The sequence below is a fragment of the Prionailurus viverrinus genome, unplaced genomic scaffold (genome assembly GCF_022837055.1).
Source record: "Prionailurus viverrinus isolate Anna unplaced genomic scaffold, UM_Priviv_1.0 scaffold_45, whole genome shotgun sequence".
NCBI classification, from domain to species: Eukaryota; Metazoa; Chordata; class Mammalia; order Carnivora; family Felidae; genus Prionailurus; species Prionailurus viverrinus.
Window position 1 is genome coordinate 2,085,590 of NW_025927610.1, and position 16,688 is coordinate 2,102,277.

At 60.9% G+C, this 16,688-nt stretch overlaps 1 protein-coding gene across 4 annotated transcripts in view; it reads right to left on the minus strand.

Annotated features, from left to right (window-relative positions):
- SH3BP2 (SH3 domain binding protein 2) overlaps positions 1-16,176 on the minus strand; it is a 35,507-nt gene extending 19,331 nt beyond the window's left edge. The window contains exons 1-4 of one of the 4 annotated variants that reach the window (XM_047847247.1): positions 16,063-16,176; positions 15,714-15,828; positions 1,227-1,276; positions 834-988 (exon numbers count right to left, since the gene is read on the minus strand). The gene's annotated coding sequence lies outside the window, so the exon portion shown is untranslated. Of the gene's footprint in view, positions 1-175; positions 254-833; positions 989-1,226; positions 1,277-15,713; positions 15,829-16,062 lie in introns of all 4 variants that reach the window. The other 3 variants (XM_047847248.1, XM_047847246.1, XM_047847249.1) reach the window with 3 other exon arrangements.
- Positions 16,177-16,688: the final 512 nt, after the last annotated feature.

The window sequence follows — 16,688 nt, forward strand, 5'->3', positions numbered from 1 at the left end:
CTAAGGGCAGGCTGTGCTTTTGGCAGAAAGTTGGCCATGACAGACAGACACCAACAGACAGACAGGTAGCAAGGGGGAGGGTTAGAGGGGGGTTTCTGCCCCTTCTTCCTCTTTGCAGTCTGCCCAGGGTGGATAGAGGGCCCCAGAGCGAGCTAAAGCTGGACACTCAGCCTACCTTTGTCCTGTGCCAGCTCTGTGGCCTCAACTTACTTAGTACCTCTGAACCTTAGTTTCTTCATCTGTGAAATGGGTGCTGAGGGTTGAGATAAAATAGCAGGTGAGGAGCTCCTGGGCCATGATCCGGCCAGGACAAGCCAATGGGCAGTTCTGGGCCAGGGTGGGGGCCTCGGCCTCAAGGGCCATGCTATGGGGTCAACAGAAGGCGGCAGGTCCAGCAGGCACTAGACTGGGGAGGCCTCCAGGGGAGGGGGCTGGATCTGACAGAGGGAGGCAGAGTTTGCTGGGAGGGGCCGGGGTGAGGAAGTCAAAGACAGGACAGGGGTTCAGGGCAACATCACAGGGTGGGGAGGAATCCAGGGGCAACAGGGTGACCGAGGCCCGGCGAGGCTGGGGTACAGGCGTGGGGGTGAGAAGCTGCCAAGACGAGGACCGGGAGCCAGCCAACACTCCCCAGGATGCACCGCCCCTCATGGACAGACAGGTGGATGGATGAAGAGGCCTGAGGTCAAGGCAGCAGCCAGAGCCTCCCCCGCCCTTGCGCCCTGGAGGGTCCCCAAGCGCCTAAACAACAGCAGAGGTAGGAGGGGGCAGAGGGCCATGAGGGGAATAGGATCCCCATCAGGGGTCAGACCCATGCTGGCCCCTTCTCCAACCTTTGTCTCCCTCTGGGAGGTGGAGGTCAGGAGTCCTGGGCTGCTATGTGACCTCTGCAGGCCGCTCTTCTCTGGGCCTCAGCTTCTTCATGTGCCCTCCTACCTCCTGAGGCATCACTGTATCCTTGCAGCGAAGAACACTGCCATTTATAGTCCTGAAAACAGAGGACCCTCCAATAATGGCAGCTCCGTGACCTTTTACGGTGTGCTGGAGACAGCCATGGAAATGATCCCACGCCAGGATCCCAGCAGCAAAAGGCGTGAGGCTGGAGCATGGCTGTGGTCTCTAGCCCACCCTCCCCCAGCTGCGGCTCCTCCCCCTGCCCCAAGGGCAGGTGCCTCAAAGTGCCAGGCTTGGGGACCACCCCACCACACCAAACGTAGGGCACTTACCAGGGTGGGTGGGAGCCAGCCAGCAGGGCCAGCAGGGGCCAAGGGTCAGCCTGAAAAGAAACCAAGACAGAGAGATTTCACTCTGAGTTCCTGGGGTCTTCAGCCTCCTCAGGAGCAAGGCAAACACCTAGCACAGCGTGACCTCTGCAGCTGGGCACGGAGTTTTCCTCAGCCGCGTGCTCACAGCCCACGAAGCTGGTCCTATTGTAACCTGCGCTGACCGTGAGAACACTGCCATTCAGAGATGCTGAGACCGGCCAGGCTGATGGCCAGAGAACGGAGGGGTGAGGAATGGAACCATGTCCCTGGGAACGCCAGCCCCGGGTCTCCCTCAGGCACCCCGGGCCCCTGTGCCCAACCCGGTGCCCATCTGCCACCTTCAGGGGCAGCTCAGGCACTGAAGGTGCTGAGAAGGGCCTGTTGGGCTCTGGGGAGGGCCTGGGCCCAGGGAGGGGTGGCTGGCACCCACGATGGGGAAAAACATCAAGTTCTCCAAGTAAGATGTTTTGTATCAGCCCCTCCCGCAGGGCCTCGGTCCACCAAGAGCCAGCTCTAGGACCCGTAGACACAACTTCCCTCCTTTCTCTGAGCCTCACTCTTCTCTGCATACTTGAGGCTAGAGGCTGCCTTCCAGAGCAGGGCTGCAAGGGTGGTACTGGGCCGAGGGAGCGGGTGATGTAGAGGACAGGGCCCACCCAGAGTCACCCAGTGTAAGAGATATATGTCTGAGTCCTAGTCCCCAGATACTACAAATGTGACCTTATTTGGAAAAGGGACCTTTGCACACGTAGTTAGGCATCTCATCCTGGACTGGCCAGATGGGCCCTAAATCCAATGACAAGGATTGGATTACAAGAGAAAGAAGAGACAGAGGCACAGATTGGAGTGGCGTGGCCCCAAACCAGAGAAGCCAAGGATTTCTGCAACCACCAGAAGCTGGAAAAGGCAAGGAAGAAAGGATCCTTCTCTAGAGCCTCCGGAGGGAGCATGGCCATGCTGACCCCTGGATTTTGGCTTTCTGCCTTCCAGGACTCAGAGTGAATGTCTATTGTTTTAAGCCCCCAGGGGGTGGTGCTGGGTTAGGACAGCCTTAGGAAACTATCACACACAGGGACTCTCCAAAGTCCTTTCCCTGGGCCAACTTCACTTGAAGCCCGAGCATATCCTGCAGGGAGAGACCGGTTCTGTGGGCAGCCCCCGCCATGGGCATCCAGCTGGACGGAGCAAACCTGAGCGGGCCTCCTTGGCTGTGCACACCGCCTGCGGGCCTGGCCCACCACCTCCTACCCTCCCAAGCACGGGATTGGGTGCCACACCCAGCTCACGCCCATCACACTTGCTGAGCCCTCCTCCTGCCTCTGGTTCACACCCCTGGCCAGCCCCTCCGTAGCACATTTCCACCATGAGGCAGGGGTCAGCCTGATTCCCTGGCCAGGTATATGGGGTCTGGCTCCTGCTTCCAGCCCTGGGCGCTTAACTCTGGGCCTGCCACATAGGCCCATCAATCATGCCCCATTCCCAGTACCTGCCAATCTCTTCTACCTGCAAACTAAATCCCCTCCAAAATGTTCCCTCATCCTTGGAAAACAGAACCATCTAGAACCTCACACCCTTCTCTGAAATCTCCATCAGTGGCATAGCCTGATACACCAGAGTATCACACGGATACCTCAGCACTCCCCACTGGCCTGGGTCCCGCTGAATCCCCAGAGCCAGGCTGGTGCCTGACCCATGCAGGGCCCAGATGGATAGATGGGACAGATGGCTTCAGAGTCACGTCTACACACACGGCCATGCCCCTCACGTGGCTGTAACTAGCCCTTGCCTAGGCCATCCCTCAGAGCCAGAGTGTACTTAGAGTTAATCTGACCCTGAACAAGAACTGATGTCCAGTGTGGCCACCACCAAGGCCCATCCATGGCCCAGGATCCCTCCTCGGTGAGATGAGGGGTGGCCGGCAATGAGCAGATATTCAAGACTGCTAACCGCAAAACAGAGATGAACTGGACGCATTGGAGCCTGCCAGTGTCCCCAGAAAGACAGCGGTGTGCTGGGGTCCAGAAGGCCCCCAGGGTCTCAGGGCTGCCCAGGATAGAGGCAGGAAGCGTCCAGTCACTCCTGTGTCCAAGCGCAGAGGAAATTAAGGGAAGTGCAGAAAGAGACCCACAGGCATGGCTGCCCGCCCTGGGGCCTGGGCTTCTGGGTCAGGATGGGGGTGGGGGTGGGGCTTCTACTCTGAGACACTTGGCCCTCAAGCTCTGTCCCCAAAGAAGACTCATGAGGCCCTCGCATCCCTGGACGCTGCCCCAGTCACACAGCACCCCGGAGCTTTCCTCTCCCTGGCCTGGCGTCTCTGCCTCCAGCAAACATTCCCAAGCTGGGCAGAGTGCAGAGCAGAGCCAGGGGCCCTCACAGAGTCGGGGGTACCCCTGGGCTCATACCCAGGGCAGAGCTCCCTCCAGCAGAGCCCCGGAGAGGGAGGCTCCCCAGGAGGGAGCTGGAGCCTGGCCAGGAAGGAGCAGGATGCAGGCAGGAGGGAGGATGGCGGGAGCCCCGGGCCAAGGTCCCTGTGTGAGGGGCAAGGTCCACTGTGGGCTGTGGTGAGGGGCAGGCTAGGTCTGGGGGGAACCACGCTGGCATCGTCACTGGCGTGAACCACTCTCCTGCCTCAAACCACAAGCCAGCAGAGGTGCTCAGGATTCACGCTTCGGTTCATCAGAACTTAAACAAGTCTGTGCCTTTTAACTGATTAAGAAAAAATGTCCCAGAGCACTGATGTGTGCCCCGAGTTCCTGGCCCGTGCCCGCGGAGGCAGCCTGCCTCTCGTCAGCCTTGTCCCAAAGTGCTAGCCCCAAGAGAGATGCTCAGGGCTTCCTGCCCCTGTGGTTCCCCACGAAGGGGCTGCTCCAGCCTCAGGACCTGGGTGCACAAGAATAGCACAGTGGTTACTGCACAGGCTTCCTTGGGGACAGGCCTGGCTCAATCCCCTCTTCTAAACTTGTGGCCCACTCTGAGCCTCAGCTTCCTCATGTGAAGAATGGGGTTGACAGTTCTGGTGCAGGATGTCCCCAGGACCATCTGGCACGGCTGGTGGGCAGGGATACTCCAGGGGCACTTGGTCACTGGGGTTCTGTTGCGAACACTGTCAGCGCGGTCATGTTGGAAAGGGGGAGTGTGCTCTCAAACCATCCTGCTCGAAGCTGGGCTACACCTTCCCTTCCGGCCCCTCGGGGTCTGGACCCTTGAGCACCCCAGGATCCCCGGCCACTGATGGCCCCATTCTGAGCCACATTCCCATAGCGCTGGGAATTGCACCCAGAGGTGACCCACCGCACCCACAGGCCTCCAACCACACGCAGGACCCCTCTCCCAGCTCCCGGGAGAGTCTGCCCCTCCCTTCATACCCCGCACCTGAGCATTTCATTCTGTCTGGGGACCACCTGTCCCTCCCTCAGCATCGGCTCCAGAGGACGGTCACTCCTCATGTCCACCCCCCACAGTGTGTCCAGCAAGAAGCAGGCACTGAGTACTTTCTAGAGCATGAGCTACTGCATCCCTGGCTAGCTGGGTGCCCCTTACTCCGCATGGCGTCCAGCCCAGGACGCTCATTTCTTGCCTCAAGTACCCCCACTTCTCCACCCCTGGGGACCTCTGGCTACATGACGTATGCCCAGTATAGGGGCTTTGGTGCCCACCAAGCAGGGCTTGAACCCCTCCCCAGAATGACTTCTCCCAGCCTGTGTCCTCGTCCACAAAGCAAGGCTGGCAACCGTCACCGACAGAGCAGATGTGGGGCCAGACCAGGCACCCTCACACCCCAAGCACCTGGTGGGCCAGGCCCTAGGCCGACAAGACTGCCCAACACTGCTGCTGACCTTCCAGGGGTCCAGGGAATGTGGTTGGGCAGGAGATCTGCTTTTTTGGCAGAATACCCAGAAACAGAGACACCATCTCCTCTCAGGTCAGAGATAAGCTGATCCCTGGCCAGATGAGGGATCCACAGAGACCAAGACTTCCCCAAATCCAGTCTGCTCCCCCTCTGTCCTTCCCAGGCCGTGCCACGTCGGCTCCCTCAGCACATACTCACTGAGCACCCATCCTACTGGGCAGCAGAAGGCTCCAGAAGGCAGTTCTGGTGCTTGGTGTGAGGCCTGGCTCCCCAACAGGGGGCCTGATTCCTGCCACCAGCCCTAGGCCGGCCTCCTCAGGAACAGAGGCTACCATCAACCAGACCCTCCTGGGGATCCCTGTGTCGCACGCACATCCCACAGGGGCAAACTCCCTACTTGTTGAGGCCAAGGCCAGGGGGTCACGAAGGCTAGGGTGCTTTCCTTCCTGTAGTCCCCTCCCGCTACGGATGGCCAAGCCACCGGGCCAGGGCAGGGGCCTGGAATGTCCACCAATGTGTCAGCTCCGTGGCCTACGCGGTCCCCAGCTGCTCAAGGGTACACACTGCTGCTCTCCCGATGAGGAAAGGGAGGCTAAGAAGGCCGCAGCACAGCCATCCAGCCGGCACTGCCCATGGGGCCTGGAGCCCAGAGCCACCTCACCCACACCACACAGCCCGGCATTTCCTGCTGAGGCTGGCTCCCAGAGGCGCGAAGGGAGAGGAGGAGCCCCACAATGGCTCCCACCTGGGCAGAAAACACACCAGCCCAGAGGGCAACGGGAGGGGGGCCCGAGGCTCTGGGCAGGAGGCTGCAGCACAGGGGGCGGGACAGACCGCGCAGCGTGCTGGTGCATGCCAGCCTGTCCTTGTGGGCTCAGGGTTTGCTTGTTTTACACTCACGTCCAAAGCCCAAGGACAGCCCAGTCGGGAGACATTCAGCCTGAGCCTGGCTCACTGCTGCCAGTGCTGCAGGGGGAGGACAGTGCTCACCCCAGAACAAGGTCTGGCAAGAAGCAGAAGCCGAAGCCTCGGAGTCTCCATTGGTAACTCAGGCCGTTCCGAGAGCTGGCAGGCTCAGCGGGGTGAGAACCGAGGAGGCCCGGCGCTCAGTGCTAGGGCTGTGTGGATGGAGAGGTCCACACTTCAGCAGAGAGTCAAATGAAGTGAAGGAGCAGGCCATCAGATATCCCAGAAACAGTATCTCCGTCAGAAACGGGGGGGGGGGGGGGGCCCTACAGAGCCAGAGCCGAACCCCACTGGGTAGCTAATAAAACTGAGAGCAGGAAGTGTTGTCCACCACTGGGCCAGGGTGGGCTGGGGTGCTGGTCTGTCCTGCACAGAGCATTAGCGCAACCTCCAAGTTCTCCTGGTACTGGGGCAGAGGGAGGCAGTCAGGGCACTGCCACCTGCCGGCAAACACCACACCCTTCACCCCAGGATCCAAGCTGGCCCCACCCAGAGCGGGGCTCCCGATCTGCTGGGGAGGCAGCCACTTCTGACTCATGTCCTTGTGACCACCATTCCACCCAGACACGGTGACACATCAGCCAGCATCTTTGGAGCCATCTTCCACATGAAGTAGCCAAGCACGGAAACCACATGGGGGGTGTCCCGGATGGGAAGCAACTTGTGCAAAGGGCCTGGGGTTGGGGTAGGAGGGAACATGCACCTCAGACCAGAGGGACAAAAGCAGTTTCATTTCAGAGCTGTTTGTCAGGGCCACATGCCCAGCTGAGTGTGGATGAGATCCCAGGCCTGTCCCCAGGGTGAGGTCGCAGGCCAGGATCCCATTCAGGCTTAGGCTCCAGGCCCAGTTTCACTGATTTGCAATGGGGTCCTGGTGCAAATGGGCTTATTGCTAATGGTACCCTGAGGACCAAAGAAGACCGACCGTTCACTGGAACTCTGAGACAGCCACTTGTCCCAACACAGGGTCTCAGGGCCTCTGAGGGTAGAGGGTACCCACTCAGCCCAGATCTCAGTACCAGGGCAAGGTGTAAGAAGGGAACACAGCAGGCAGGGATGCCAAGGCCATGAAACCGATGCTAGGGAGGGATGTGGGTAGAGGAGGCAGCCAGAGAGATCCAGCCCCACTGCTCCTCGAGGGAGCCGAAGTCAGAGACCAAAGGTCAGCCATCATGGGCACACTGTAAGGACACCTGCTGTCCACCTGTGCCAGGCCAAGGCAGCTGTGTGAGCCCTCCACATTGGCAGCCACTTGACAAGGCATCTTGGGCTAGGCCACCAGGGACACAGCCTTGACCCCTGCAGCAGTCAGTGGCCTTGGTCACTCCGCCATCTGTCCCACCACCCCTCTCCTTAGTATCTTTCCTGCCACGGTGGCCTCCCTTAGACCACAGGAAACCGTGGTGTCCCTCAGCACTCTACAACGTTTCACTGGCTCAGGGCCGCTAGGTCAGGGCAGGGTCATGAGGTGTGGCCCCCAATCTGGATCCTCCAGGGACTCCTTACTCACCAGGAACCCCAGGTCACCATTTGTCCAATGGGGTTCTGGCCTCCTGCTGACCCTGCCCCAGGCCAGAACGCAGAGCAGGGAGTCTACACGACAAAATCTCTCTCTCATTCTGCTCATTTCAGCCTTTTACAGTGAGGTCTTTCTTCTGTCTTAACCCACCTACTGTTATACTTTCATCCCCAACAGAACATTTTTAAGCTGTTTTCAAACCATTTTTTTCTTTGATGCTGTTGATTACTTTTTACTTTCTGAGGTTTTTTGTTGCCTTTTTTTTTTTTTTAATTTTATTGCATTGTCTTTTGTTTTTGGTCACATTGTATCCATCGGTAAATTTTAGGTTGGCCTCGGGAGGTCTCACACCAGCCTGGTCTTGCCCTCTCATCGGTGACCTTCTGAGGTCACTCACAGGCCAGCAAAGGGGAACACCCAGGCGACAGGCTAGCCCACCTGTCGGGGCTACAGTGGGCAGGGCCTGGGGAAGCATGCTGTGGCCACTCCCAGGCCTCGGTCTCTGGCTGGACAGAGACAGGGAGACAGAGACAGGTCCAGAGGGAGGGAGCCAGAGAGAGGACACAGGAAGAGGCCGGACAGAGGGGCAGAAGAGGGAAGGGGGAGCAGGTCAGCCCCCCATTAGAGGAACTGAGAGCGGTGTGTTCCTCCTTCGCCTGGGAACCCAGGCTTGGGCACTGGACAGGATGACTCAGCCACTGGCTCCTCCCGCGCCCTCAGCACAGACCCCCCCACAGGGGGACCAGACTGCTCCCAGGGGCCCTCATACTGCCCCATTGTTCGGAGGCCCAATGAAGAAAAGGGTCTGGCAGGGGGCCCAGGTTGGCAGGAAAAGAGTCCAGTCCCCAGTCTCCCCTGCGAGCAGTCTGGGCCCTCCATCAGGGGGTCTACGTCCAGCCACCGTGCTGTCCTGCACACTGTCCCCTTTCCAAGGCCAGGTGTCCTGTGAGATCCCGTACCCCAGGCCCACCCTCCTGCCCCCCAGCCCACCCTCTCCTGGCTCTGAGCCGCAGCAGAGAGGTGGTTCTCAAGGTTCTCAAAGGCGATCACACTCAGGCTCAAGTTCAAGGTCCTTACCCAGCCGGTGCTCAACCACAGTGCACACCTCACACCCCTTCCCTGACCTCCTCATATCATCCCCACCTGACAAACTCCTGCCTGGCCTTCGGCCCCAGTTCAGAACACCCCAAGACACCCCTGATGCCCCACAATCAGGCTGGGGCATGGCTCCCTGAGGGTTCTCAGAGCGTGACGCAGGGCAGGAAGAGGGGCTTACCCCATCGCTGCCCAGGGATCCCAGGCCGGGCCCTTCCTGAGGCACAGACAGCTCTGGTCGGCGCGCCCAGCCACCACAGCCCAGACCTGTGTGAGCCCCACGGCCAGAGATCTCCCGTCTGCCCACCCCCACCCCACACCCTAGCCCTGAGCCAGAGCCCTAGAGAACTCCCTCAGATCCCCACACGCAATAGAGACAGGGAGTCTAACTGAGGCACCAGAGGCAGGGAGGCTTCTGCTGGCCAGCAGAGCCCAGAGCCCAGCTCTTGGGTGCCGGCCCCTAAGGCCTCCTCCTGGCTAGGGCAGCCTGCTGGGTGGGAGGGGGAGGGGGTACGGCTCGGTGGGTGCTCTAGGAACACCCTCCCCATCCCCAGGGAGACAGCTGTGGGGTCACATCACTGTGGGTCAGAAAAGCCAGCAAACAACGTGGGGGGGGGGGGGTGCGGTGCAGAGTCAGTAACACCAGGGCCCAGAGCTACCCCGTCTGACCAGGACTGCCTCCCCCACAGGCCCAACAGCCGCTCGGTTGCGGTCACTGACTCCACCCTGGTCAGCTGACCCCCTCTCCCCACCACACACCTAGCTCTCCTACATGTCTAAGTCCCCTTCCAACCCCCCCACTCCCACCCAAGCTGCTTCACAGCCATTGCCGCAGGGGGGCTGCGCATGTGGGAGCATCTCCAGACCCGAGTGAACTTTGAAAATAGAAACCAACCCCTGCTCGAGACCCTCCCATGCCCTCGGGCCTGACTTCTGCACCCCTTCTGCCTTCTCCAGGCTTCTCCTTCAGAGTCTCTATGCCAACACACCGCAGGGCCCCTAGCGTGGCCCCTTTTTTCCCCTTCCTGCTCCCACCCCAAGGAGGCCCCATCATGGATGCCCCCCACGGCACCTCCTGTGCCGTTCTTGGGTGCTGCCCACTAGCAGGGCCAGGACCACCCCCAGGCCAGGCACCCAGGAGGGCTCCATGCAGGTTTTTGAGGGGGTGCATGACTCAACATGGAGGCCGCTGGCTTGGGCTTGGAGTGGGCAGTCTCCTCCTGCTTCCCAAGACCTTGGCCCTGGAACAGCTGCTCCCCCACCCCCGCCCCCGTGCCTGGCTGTTGGGAAGCTTCAGCTTGGGGCAGGGCCTCCTAGATCCCCTCAGGAGTAGGGTCTCTTTCTCAACCTTCTTCCTTCCTCAGCAACTTCCTGCCTCCGCAGTGAACATGGCCACCACCAACCACAGCACTTTACCCTCCCATCACAGTCCCAGGAAAATGGGAAGACTGGTTTCAGAGAGCCCCTGCCCCAGGTGGCAGACCTTCCGAGGCCAGGTGCCCAGGACCCCAAAACAGGTCAGGGCCTCGGAGACGGGCTCCATTCCTCACTCCATTGTGGACCACTGGTGCTGACCCAGGTGGGACAGAACCCAGACCTGCTCCCAGCCTGGGGCGCTCCCTACACCCCAGCACCAGACCAGAGACAGAGCCCCGACCTAAGGGCAGGCATCGCCCTCCGCTGGCAGCTGTAGCCCATGGTCTGGAACCAAACTGGGCTGGGAGGGAAATGATTCCAGAGCCTCCTGCTCCCATGCCCCCCCTCCCCCAAGTAGCTTGCTGGGGCAAGGAGCCAGCGCTGGGAGTCTGGGGGTCCTGGCCCTGTCACATACCAGGCAGCAGTGTCGGGGTAAGGTCCCCGGAGGAGCATATCCTTCCTGAGCCAGATTGGAGAGACAGGAGGACTGCCTGAGGAAGGGGGTACAATGCAGACAAGATCCTGAGACAGGATAGGGTGCAGGGAGGCAGACACTGGAGCCTGAGGGGCTACCGCCAAGCACCATAAGCTCTGACCCGAGCTGGGTGGGTCGGCAGGGAGGCCTTGGTGGCCTGACACCAACTGCAGGGGCTCTGAGGCCCTCTGCTGCGTCCAGCTCACAGCACCCTGCCTCCTGCTTAGCACCTCCTGCATTCCTAGACGTTCTAGGCCTGAAAGGCCACCTCCCATCCTAGGCTGAGGGCTAGGAGACACAGCCACTGCACCCTCTGCCTGCCCAGCTGACCACTGATCTGCCTGTCAGGGCCAGGCCCCCAGTGCTGTGTCCGCCTGGCTATCAGGGGACCCAGGGAGCCAACACAAACAGCTTCTCCCTTTCCGGCTCCAAATAGGAGGAAAGGAAGTAGCTGGATTAGGGAGGGACGTTCAGGAGACAAGGCAGGCGCTGAGTGCCCTGGTGCACCTCCCTCCAGCTCTGACACAAGGCTGTGGTCCTCACACCTGTCCACTTGGGGCTTCTGGGGCCTTCCTCATCGCTCTCCTGCTGGGTGCACACCAACTCCACCTCGGGGACTGGCTCCCTGGGACCCAAAGACTGGGTTTCCAGAGTGGCCTGCAGTTCAGGGGAGCTCAGGCTGACCCCAATCTTGGCCCTAACACACGTCTTCAGGAAAGGAAACAGCCACAGAGAAAGGAACTGCTTCCATTTAGGGTGGGACCCCCAGGATACCCCACCTCAGTCTCCCCATCTGAACCCTGCTGGGGCCACTGAGAGCATCTGGAACCCAGAGCTGGGGCAGGGCAGTCAGCTGGGGTGGGGGGTGGGGAATGATGACAGAAACCTTTGAGCGAGGCCGAAGCACAACAAACAACCCATGGTTATCTGATTGGCAACTCTACCAAGCTGGGCAGCAGAGGGTTCCAGGATGACGGCACGGATTCATCTCAGACGCCGAGCGGACAGTTAAATGTAGGCAGGTAGTAACAAGCCAACTTCAAAGAGGGCCCGGCCCTGCGCTGCCCCCGCCCTGGTGCCACCTGCCCGCCGGCACTTGAGGCCGTGCCTTCTGAACTTTCTGGGATGCTCCACAGCGGGACTTCCCTGTGGGGGGGGCCCACATGCACCTCACCCCCCCCCCCCGGACCAGGCCTATGTGGGCACCCTGTCCTTTATGAGTTCCCAGTAAACACGGTGACCAGGCAATGAACTGGGAGGCTCAGAGGAGGCACCCGGTTACTGGCCAGAAAGGGTCCCCTAAGCATCAAGCAGGACAGACACTTAGGCCTTTCATTAAACTACTTCTGAGGGACAGAGAGGCAGGGTGGGCCAAGGCCAAGCTGCCTCGTGTGGCATCTGCCAGCGGGTCTTGCCCTCCACCTGCAGGCCTGTCTACTCCTGGGGCCCATGCTGACCAGGCCATGGTACACAGAGCACCCAGCATATGCAGAGGAGCAGAGGGCTAGGGGCAGCAGCTTTCTGAAGGGGTCCACCTCTGCTCCAGAGGCAAGGGCTGAAGCCAGGTGGCAAGGGCCCAGGCCCCCAGCCAGAGCCCCAAGTGGACTGTGGGGACAAGCCAAGGCCCCACCCTGGCATTCCAAGCCCCGAGGTCTACCTCTGACTTTTTCCCCCGCCTTGCTGGGGGCAACCAGCACTGAGGGCTGGGAGCTTGACTGGCTCCTAGTGTAGCTCAGGACATGGGTGGGGCCTCAAGGCCAGCCAGGGTATGCAGACACGTGGCCCTCCAACTGCAGAACAGGGCTGCTAGATTACAACATCACCTCGGGCCAGGCTGGAGGAAACCCTCAAAATGGAGCACAGTCTGTGCAAGGTCAAGGGCAGGAATGTCTTGGCCAGGGTCTGGGGGTGCGGCCTTGATGGAGCCCCTCACGGGGCTCGAGATGCCCATGAGGGCTCCTAGGCAGCATCTCATTCACTTTTCCCAAGGACATCAGGCCGAACTGGTTTTACCCTATTTCACACGGAAAGGACCGAAGTCCAGGGAGTCACTCAGACCTGAAGTGGACGCAGCCTGCCGGGCAGGCTCAGTCCCCCCCCCCCCCCCCCCCCCGCCTCTCCGTGGGGGAGCACAGCCATCACCACCACTTCAGACTTGGGGCGGGGACCTCGCTCCCTCTGCAGGCTCCAGCAGGCAGGCACCCACACCCCACTCAGTGGCCTGGAACAGGCATGCTTGGCAGCAGGCCATCCCCACCCTGGGCTCAGCGAGCGCACAATAAACATCTGATTCACGAGGAAACAGGGCACTTCTCGGAATCAGAACGTGGCTGCAAGGGCTAGGGGTGTGGATACCACACGGATGCCCCACCAGCTCCACAGGCCCTGTTGACCTCCCCAGGACACTGCCTCCAGCAACCAAGCACACCAACCCCATCCCGGGAGACCAGCTGGCTAAGACTACTAGAACCTGGCATGGCCAGCCCACGTGGGCCAGGGGTGAAGGAAACAGCAGCCCTGCCGTCAGGATCCAGCACGGCCTACAATCTGGGGCAGGGGTGAGCAGAGGCTGACCGTTCAGGTGGCCTCAGAGCTGGAAGTCACCTCAAGCACAGTGAAGCCCCTCCTCACTGAGAGCCCAGCAGGGCTGGCATTCATTTCACTTGTACTGCTCCTGGCTTTCACGTGCAGCTCAGGAGCTTGGCCCCCAAGGCCAAATCCCTCAGTGTGAGCCAGAGCCAGGGGCTTCTGTCACCTGAGGGTCAGGAAGTATCAGAGTGTCACTAAGGAGCCTCAGGTCTCCTGGCCTGAGACTAAGAGGCACCATCCTGTCCACTCTCCCCTGCACAGGCCTGCAGAGGTGGTGAGAAAGGTGGTCTGGCAGAAACGCTGGGCCTGCCTGCCTGAGGCTATGATGAGCCTAGAACGTGCTCCCCCCCCCCCCCCCCCCCCGCCACCTCTGGCTGGGACTTACGTGATCCACACATGGGGCCAGCCAGCCCCGGCCCGTGAATGCCCAGTCAGGGCCACTGGAGAGATCCAGAGGCCTTCTGGAGAGAGACCACCTACCCTGGGGGGCATTCTGAGAGCCCCTCTGCCCTTTTACAGGTTGCCCCATCCATGCCCTCACCATACCCGGCACACACCAGGCCACTCTGGTCAAACTGGTCTGCCACCCTTCCCACTTCCAGCCTTTGGCTCAGTCTGTCCCTGCCTCCAAGGCCATCCACCATGGCTCAGAGAACAGCCCCCCTCTTTTTTGACTGCAACCCCTGCCTGCACAGGCCACCTGTAGCCCACCAGCCAGGTTGCCCAGGCTGGCCGCACTACCCAGGGGTACCTAAGGACCACATATGCATGTGCCTGGAACTTACTGAGGCCACCTACTACCTTGCCAGTCACTGACCTTGGGTATCTCACCACAGAGCTTTAAGGACAGAAGCCAGGAGGACCCAGGTGGCTCCCCAACCCTGGCCACTCCTCACAGATTCAGGCCTTTGCCACGAGACCCAAGCAGAGCCTGCCCTTTGGCCCCAGGCCTTTCCATGTCTGGTCCTACCCCTACTCCCAAGCAGAGGTGGCCCAGCTGTCCCTGCTGTTCATTTTGGAGGCTCACAGTCACTGAACACCAACCATGAGCCACCACCAGCCCCTCAGACATACAGAACCACCCACTAGGTAGGGGTTCACTACCGCAGTTTACAGATGAGGAAACCAAGACTCAGCAATGTGAGATCTCCCGGACGAGATCATACAGCTGATAAATCAACATGGCCAAACTCAAACCCAGGACCCAGCCCCTTGTGACCAAGCTGGGCCACCTTGTCTGTCTGTGTTCCCTCAGGCTTCCCATCTGCAGGGCTGCCTGCAGGTGGGGGGTGGGGAGGGGGAAGAAGAGGACGGCAGGGGCTCACTCAGCACCTCATTTCCCTCTGTCCATGTGAATACTAGGAAGGGACAAAACACAGTTGCATCCCCCCCCCCCCCCGATCTGCCTTCTCTCTCTCCTAGGCCAGCCTCCTTGGGGGGCTCTTTCCTGACTCTGTGGGCCTGAGGGACTCCCTGAAAGGGCCAGGGCCCCATCAGTACCCTCTTCCCAGACAGCTGACAGGGACTGGCCTGGACCATCTACCTGTCTGCCCTTCTGCCTGCTCCCTCTGCCCAGGTGTGCTCCAGTATGGGACACAGAGCCAAGTAACAGGGGTGGGGAGGTCGGGAAGGGGAGGTTGACAGTCTTTACCCATCAGAGCCACCACCCTGGCCCCCTGTTCCACCAGGAGTGGAGCCCTGACTCCCAGGAGCGCCCTGTGTGGCCCTCCTGGGTAAAGGACACAGTGGCAGGAGGTTCCAGCAGGTGATGGGGCCCAGCCCCCTCCTCTGCTTTTGCAGAGGCAGGCATGGACAGGATTGGGGGCTGACCCCTGGGGGTCACACTGAGTCAGTGCTGAGCTGGACAAGAACCTGGGACCCTATTCCCACTCCAGGATTCACCATGTCCCCTTGGTCCCCCAACTCTTGAGAAAAAAGTCTGCACATGTCATCATGACCATCATAGCTGTCACTGCAAGTAACATTTTCTGAGCCCCTTTGTGCTGGGGACTGGCTGACGCCTCATAAGCAAGATCACACGTCTGTCACGCACACAGACACCCCAGCAGTCCCACACAGAGCCCTCATCCCAGGCCAGAGCCACTTCTGAGGGGCAGCTTACTTGGTCTGGCCACCAGCCCAAGGCACAGACATGACCAGCACTGGCAGATGAACAAATGAAGGCACAGAAAGGGGATGTGAGGCGCTCGTGGTCACCAAGGGTGGCAGAGAGCACCGGCCCCAGGCTGACACAGGGCAGCAGAGCTCAGTCCCTGCCAACACTCTCAGAGGAAGCCCAGGTCGGCACCACCTCACCAGGGGCAGCCAAGGCCTGGAGCAGCAGGAAAGTGTTGCGCGGCTGGAAGAGACCGGCCTTCAGGAGGCTGTCCCCAACCCCGAACTCTCCCATCCTCTCTGCCACCCTCTCTGGCACTCACTGTTTCCCCAAATAAGACTCGCAGACTCCCCAGAGCCACGGATCTATCAGTCACTCACACTTCAATGTGAATCAGCTCCAATAAGCAGCTTTCCTCTCACCTTTTGGATTACCAGGAGGAGGTGGGAGCAAATTCCGCTCTGAGCCTTTGGAGGCTCGGTCCGGACGGTCGCCTGGGGGCGGAGGGGCGCTGTGGAGCCCTCGAGCCCCAAGGGCCTAGGGAAGCGGGGGTGGGTGGGGGGGAAACGGGGGGGGGGTAGCGGGAGGGGGGAGAACAAAGAGAGGTACGCGGGCCCGACGCGACGCAACCGCCCTCCACCCCTGGACCTCCGGGGTACACCGTGCAAGCCCCCGAACCCGCGCGCTTTCTCGGGCAGAAGCGCCGAGGACCCTGGCCCAGGGAAACCGGGCCGGTCCGGGGGACTCGATCGCGCCCCGCCTGTGCCTTACCGGTGAGACTCTGCACCCGGCCCGCGGGCCCTGCGTGCCGGCGGCGGCTCCCGCCCGCGGGACCCGCGGCCAGGCACTGGGGCCCGCCCGGGTCCGCCCCGCAGGGTCCCGCCCCTCCCCGCGAGCCTGGCCCCGCCTTCCCAGGCTCTGGGTCCCGCCCCTATCTGCCGCGCGGCGGCTGGGGGCGGGGCTGGGTCGTTTCCCCGCCCCGCCCCCGCCCCGGGGAGGAGAAGGTGGGCGTCCGCTGCGGGCGTAGACACGCCGTCCGTGCACAGCGCACAGAAGGTGCCCAGTAAATGCAAATATGAACGAATGAGCAGCGTTTCTGTTCTTTCTGCGAGGCCGCCCTTGACACTGTGGCCCCCCTGGAGGTGGCGCTGCCCCCCCTCTCAACCCTGCAATCCTGATCCTGCTGGAGGAGGTGGTATATGTCCCTGATCAAGAGTCTGACTCTGATCAGGAGGTACGGAGCAGAGATATGGATTGAATCCCCCCTGGCAGAGAAGGGCTTGCTGGGAACTGAGCCTCTGGAACCTCGCCCTTTGTCAGGAAAGAGCCGCCAGGGCACTTTCAGCTGCTTCCAAACCAAGACACAGCCCGTGGACCAGGTCTGGCCTCCTAAGGCC